Here is a 7,144-nt window from a genome sequence, read left to right as displayed (position 1 = left end):
CAAACCGAGAGGGCACGTGCCGCTTAGATTTTTGACCCAAGTGAATTTTGAATGCAGCTCCCAAAAGACAAAAAAAATTGCCTAATATTATTTTTACATTTGATACGATCACACCGGTGTGATTACCATGCTGCTCAATTCAAATCTGAGACTCAATTCAGACCTGAGACTCGAACCCACGACCTTCGGATTACAATTTATATATATATATATATATGTGTGTGTGTGTGTGTGTGTGTGTGTGTGTGCTTGGGTTGTGTGTGTGTGTTTAATAAGTGTATCCGTGTATTCTGACTCATACATGCATGTCTCTGGGCTAAGCCCCGGATATACTCACCCAGAACCATCATGACGGACTTTCTGGGAGGGAGCTTCTGAGACGGAGCTGACCACCACAACCCTTCAGTATTTATGCACGAGCTTCAGTCAGAACCATCAGAAGGCAAGCAGAGGTAAGATCTATTTTTTTCTCCTCTTTAAATTACTTTAGCAGACATTAGAATTAAAATCTCTTAAAACACATAATCATACAGTCCAATGTAGTAATTCAAGTGTTTGTAATCTGCTTCCATATTTCAAGATTGCTTTTTTTATTTAAGTGAAATCTATGAATCTACTGAAAGCAGTCAAATCTATGCAAAAGTACCAAAAAAAAAAAAGTTTACTGGGACTTTCAGATACCAAAACACCCAATCTCTTTAGTCTATTTGAGTGGATCTTGTTTTATTATCTTGATCTTGTTTTGTGATCTTTATTATTATACATTTTATAATAACGTTCAGCTGTAAGTAATTTATAAGTGGTTAGTTAATGATGAACTAATCATTTACAAAACATAACTACTTGTGTTCATAAATGATTATGCTATGTTATGTGATATGTTAATATTTTTATCAATGTTTTGTAGCAAGTGTTACAGTGTAAACTACTCATCAGTTGTAAATGTTTTTTTTCTTACACCCCAGTGTGTACACACACACACAACCTGTAACCGGCAGGTTTGAAAACATTTACAACTGATGAGTATTTTACATTTTCGTTTAGGGGATGCAGAAAGTGTTGTAAATACAGATCATTTGTAACAGGTAAGAAAGATCTACAAATGATGTGTAACACATTTACAAGTGATGAGTAGTTTACACTTTAGATTAGGGGATGCAGAAAGCTTTGTAAATGATTTATTCATGCGTTTACACAACAGGTTTTGAATTCTTTGTAGTGTGTACTGCAGTGTAAGGGCTGACTGGTGAGGGTGTAGACAGATGTCTTCTCTGACACATGGAGTATTTTAACACTGTGCACTTGAGTGGAGGGTAAAACTGGTTCACATTATCACTATATCCCACTCACTCCACACAGAACACAAGTCTGTGCTGATGAGAGAAAGGTGTTTAACACAACCCACTGGAATCCCCCGACTGTAAGCCATTTAGACATGTTTATTCACTTGACAGCAAATAATTTATTATTCTTTAAAAAAAATAGTTTTAGCATAATTGCATTTTTGGGCTTTTCAACAGATCAGCTACAACTTTAACGAAACATACATAAATTATATACTGATCATTTACTAATGGTTTAATCATCATTTGTTCATGGTTAAAAAATGTTTATTGAGATAATAGTACATTGTTGACATTTCAATGATTTATAAGTGATTAATAATATATTAACTAGTAACTATACTGAAAAAAATGATTAATTGAATTTACTAAAAAATGTTAAGATAAGTGGTTGCAATCAATTTATTTTAGCTACATTTAAATAAACAAATTTAGTTGACTAACTTTCAACATTTTTTTTATTTAAATGTAGCTAAAATAAATTGTTTGCTTTAAATGTAGCTAAAATAAATTGTTTGCAAACACTTACCTTACAAAAATTTAGCATCATTTTTTCAGTGATATTAACCATTTACTAAGGATGTGTTTGATTATTTCATTATGCTATTTTTTAAAGAGAACTTACGACAGATTTGTAAATCGTTAGCATATTACTTATTAATCATTTGTGAACGTATAGTCATGTTTTGTAAATTATTAGATAATCATCATCTAATCACTTGTAAATTATAACAATCTACAAAACATAGATAAAAATATTAACATCACTTATTAATCATACATGAATGCTTTTGTAAATGATTGGTTCATCATTAACTAATTACTTGAAAATGACTTTCAACTGAACATTATTATAAAGTGTTACTCTGATGGAGCTGTTGTTTTTCAGCGTGAACTGAATTTTAAAACATTTTCACTTTCGATTCCTGCATTATGGATAGGCCAGGGAGAGTGCATTTTTTCCCAGTCCATATACCTTGCATAGAGCAGAGGATAAGAAGCTTATAGGCAGAAGAAGTGTTTAGCTGTCTCTCTTTAACTGTATGTAGGTGCAGTGTATGTTTACGCAGGCTTAAAGATTTGCAATATTTTTCCATTAAGTGCAGCAAATTTAGAAACATTCCACATGGACTTTACCTGCCTCTAAATAAGGTAATCGATAATAATTAATTATCACTTGACCAAGAGTTGTAATACCATGATGCAGACCAGCCTAGCTGCAGTGCTGAAACTGTCTCAATGTATGGCACACTGTACAGTAAGTCTGTTTAATTTTGTGTGTATGGTTTTTACTTAGGATCATGTCTTGTAGTAAATACATGCCAGCTCCAGTGTGTCTCATTGAAAACGATGAAAATGGGAAGCTACACGTGAAGAAAGAGGCCAAAGACATACTGGATGGGATCAATGAGCCGGTGGTGGTGGTGTCTGTGGTGGGACTCTACCGTACGGGGAAGTCTTACCTTATGAACCGCCTGGCAGTACAACAACCCGGTGAGAGAAAAATGTTGATATGTTCATATGATAATGAGAACATATAAGCTGTCTGTCAATATCTGAAAACAGTAACTGCATAATAATAATGCGATTGTCTCAGGCTTTGCTCTCGGCAGCACTATTGAATCAAAGACCAAAGGCATCTGGATGTGGTGTGTCCCCCTCACCCTAATAAAAAAGGACACACTCTGGTGCTGCTGGACACAGAGGGTCTTGGTGACGTGGCGAAAGTGAGCACAGTCACTACTCACTAACTACTACTAATAATTTCCCAGTCTCAGTTTGCCATAGTACCTCAGAATGAACAGTATTAAGTTGTATTGTGTTCTGAATGAAGTTGCTTTGATCTGAAGACACTCTGTGTTTCAGGGAGACTCTAAGAATGACGGCTGGATCTTCTGTCTGGCTGTTCTGCTCAGCAGCACATTGGTGTACAACAGCCACGGCACCATCGATAACACTGCATTGGAAAAGCTGCAGTATCCTTTAACCTGCCACATAGCCCACTTCCTCTTTCACATATACAAAGTACACTTTACAAGATGATGTTATTTCTTAATGTGCTGCAGCTATGTTGCTGAGCTCGCTGAGAATATCAAGATCAGGTCAGCAGAAGCAGAAGATGAGGAAGATTCTGAGTTTGTGATGTTTTTCCCATCATTCACCTGGGTTGTGAGAGATTTCACCTTGGATTTGGAAATTGATGGGAAAAAAGTGACAGATGACGATTACCTTGAATTTGCCCTCAATCTGAAGAAAGGTATTTTAGACAGAAGTACACTGACACATTTCGCAGATGCTTTTTTTCCCCCAAACAAACTTACATTCACGTACATTATCAGTTCTTGGTTCCCCTGGGAATCGAACCCATGATCTTGGCATTGATTCATTTCTTTTCTGGAGCAGAATTTGAATTTAAAATACATTGTAAAAATAAACAGGAATAGGCTCACTGACCCATGATATCCGTTCTGTGAGGTTTTTGACATAGCCACTGATGCCTGCAATCTAGACTACATACTAAACTGGTACGACACAGATGTTACTGATATTACAATACACACGATACATGCATCAGCTGTACGCATTTGTGCAAATGAATGATACCTGAAAAACTGAAATATGCTGACTGTCTTAGTGCCACTGATTTGGTGAATATTTCTTTCTCTTTCTTGAATGTTCTCTTTTTAGGTGTGGGTAGGAAAATTAGTGACTACAATCTGCCTCGTGAATGTATCAAGTGTTATTTCCCTAGCCGGAAGTGTTTCGTGTTCCCGTTTCCCGTTACCTCCCAGGAAGACATGTCACGCCTGGAGATCTTACAAGACCAGGACCTTGCACAACGATTTCTGGAGGTCACGGTGAATTTCTGTGACCATATGTTTGTTAACAGTGCCGTGAAAAGACTGAAAGGAGGACACATAGTTACTTGCCAATGTGAGTGTTCTACCAAATGAAAAGTTTCATTAATTTCAATGTTTAAACACATTTCAGATACAGTATAAGCTTTGCATAATCACACAAATAAATAAACTAATTAAACATTTATTTTGTTAAACTCTTCATCTGTGGTTTGAAGATACTATGGAGCATCTCTTAACTGTTTGTGTGTGTTGTCAGTGCTCGGGCGTCTGGTTGAGATTTATGTAGACACAATCAGCAGTGGTGAAGTGCCCTGTTTGGACAATGCAGTGGTTGTTCTGGCAAATCTAGAAAACCAGACAGCTGTTCAAGAAGCTTTGAAAGTATATCAGAGAGGAATGGAAGAAGTGAGGCATGCGCTCTCACCGTACGTCTCTGTGTGTCTCTATACAGATTAATAATTCCATTAATAATCCCATCCAAATATTTTGAATATGTCTCCAAAATCAGAACCACCCATTTTGGCTTGAAAATCTTAAATGAATGCACAAATACCCTTCAAGTAAACACAATGTTTTTACAGGTAAAGAATACGTTACCAATCAGTATAGAATATTTGACCTGTGAGCACCAGAAATTCAGCAGTCTGGCCATTTCTGAGTTCACAAAACGCTCATTCAAAGATGAAAATATGGAATACCTGAAAAAACTGGAGGTGAGTTAAAAATTTATAAGATCGACTCATACTTGTACACTCATGCATGCATCCTATCTTATATGTAACTGGGAGATTAATGCCATTGGAATGAATGGGAATAGTAGCTTTCTTTTATGTCAGGTTGGAGATCGTTTCATGTTTTGTCTGGTGACCACATAAATTACATTCATGAGATTAATACAACTAATTCACACAACAATGTATACAAACACCATTTTCTAATACTTTCAGTCTTTGTGTAAGTTTATTTATGTATGTTTGAGATTTATATCTGCTTTTAGGTGTTTATAGGAAGCTGTATATATGTGCTATGCAGACTTGCTGGAAGAGAATCAGATGGCATCAGAGAGAAAGTGCAGAGATTTGCTGAAGGATCTGTTTGCTGACATGAATAAACGGCTGCAGGATGGAGAATACAGTCAGTCTGGAGGATATGAACTCTATAAAAGTGACAGAGACGCCATTGTTGAACAGTACCGCAGAGAACCCAATAAAGGTGTAAGGGTAAGGACATTTTCAGTGTCTATTTGTGAGTGTATGTGACTCAAGTGCATCTAAACTATAAGGCTCTCTTTATATCTGGCATTAACATATGTTTTGTATATGCAAAGTATCTGTATTTTGTACCCCAGGTTTCACAAAAGTGCAATGTCTATTGCCTATTTCACATTGCAAAATCAGATGTATATGATTATTAGCTGTGTAACCTCATTAAATATAACTGAATTTTGTGGTTAATGAAAGCATTTGCATTTACACTTTAATTGTGTTCACAATCTAGTCTAGCATGTCCCCAGGAGTTGATTTAAGAACCACTGGTCTAAGTTATGTTTATGTGCAGGCTGAGGCTGTGCTGGAAGAGTTTCTGAAAGAACGGGAACCCGAAGCAAATAGCATCCTCTGCATGGATAATAAACTCACTGAAAATGAGAAACAAATGAAAAGTAAGTTTATACTAGGCTTTTTTGAAGCACAGGGTGTAGCTACCTTAAACACTTAAATCTGAATTACTTAGAGTTGAGTTAATTTATCATATATCACTTCATTCTCTTTCTATCTTGACTGAATGTTCAGAAGAGAATGAGAAAGCGACTCTGCTGGAACAGAAAGAGGAAGAGGAGAAACGAATTGAGAATGATCGAATGATGGAGACTGAGAAAGTGCGGCATGAGGACATGGTAAAACAGATGCAGGAGAAGTTCAACAAGGAGCTGGAGCAGCGGCAGCACGAGAGGGACAGAGCCATTGAGAGCAAACTGAAGGAGCAGGAAGAGATGCTAAAGAAAGGCTTTAAGCAGAAAGCTGAAAACTTGAGGAAGAAATAAAGAAGTTAAATAATGAAAAGGAACGCTTAAGTGGTGGTGGCATTTTTAAGGACTATGTAATGCCATTTCTTCGCCCTCTTGTAGAAATGGTTCCCAACCTCCTCATGCAGAGATCAATGTTGAAAAGTCTGAAAATGGGATTGAAACGTTAAAACCCAAAACTAGGGCTGTGAATCTTTGGGTAGACAGCGAATCGATTCGATTCACGATTCATAGGTTTTCGATTTGATTCAAGAACGATTTTTGCAAATTCAGAACGATTCGATTCGATACGATTAACAATTCGATTCTGCATTCTTTAAGTGCATTCACAGGATTATTTAAATGCTTCCCCTAAATTCTTTAAATGCTTAGTCAGGGGGCAAATTACACAGCAGCCTTTATGATTAGAGAACCATAGGTTACCAAAAAAAAGAAACACTTTTGTCCATTGTTAGATGCTAGTTTAATGATGCTATGGCATGAATTATTTCAATGCTTCCCCTAAATTCTTTAAATGCTTAGTCAGGGGGCAAATTACACAGCAGCCTTTATGATTAGAGAACCATAGGTTACCAAAAAAAAGAAACACTTTTGTCCATTGTTAGATGCTAGTTTAATGATGCTATGGCATGACATGGCATATGTAGAAATTTATGTAAGCCAAGATTTAAAAAAAAAAAGAGCTTTAAAAGTATTATGTATAGGCTAACATTTCAGAAGTGACAGAAATTTATTTTATATTATGATTTTTTTTTTACAAGGAATTATTTTATTATCTCTTACTTTGAATTTGCTATAAGAAATCAAATACACTGCTGGACAATAATCAATAATTTGCTATCTATAATTTTTCCTAATGGCAATTTTATGATTGTTTTATATACTACAAACAATTATTTCAATTTTCTGCACAGAAT

At 35.9% G+C, this 7,144-nt stretch overlaps 1 pseudogene; it reads left to right on the top strand.

Annotated features, from left to right (window-relative positions):
- Window positions 1-403: 403 nt before the first annotated feature.
- Window positions 404-6,429, top strand: LOC107690338 (guanylate-binding protein 1-like; annotated as a pseudogene).
- The last annotated feature ends 715 nt before the right edge of the window (window positions 6,430-7,144 follow it).

This window comes from Sinocyclocheilus anshuiensis, unplaced genomic scaffold (assembly GCF_001515605.1).
Source record: "Sinocyclocheilus anshuiensis isolate Anshui unplaced genomic scaffold, SAMN03320099.WGS_v1.1 scaffold785, whole genome shotgun sequence".
NCBI classification, from domain to species: domain Eukaryota; kingdom Metazoa; phylum Chordata; class Actinopteri; order Cypriniformes; family Cyprinidae; genus Sinocyclocheilus; species Sinocyclocheilus anshuiensis.
Note: the sequence above shows the minus strand (reverse complement) of the source record. Positions and strands in the feature narration are given on the sequence as shown.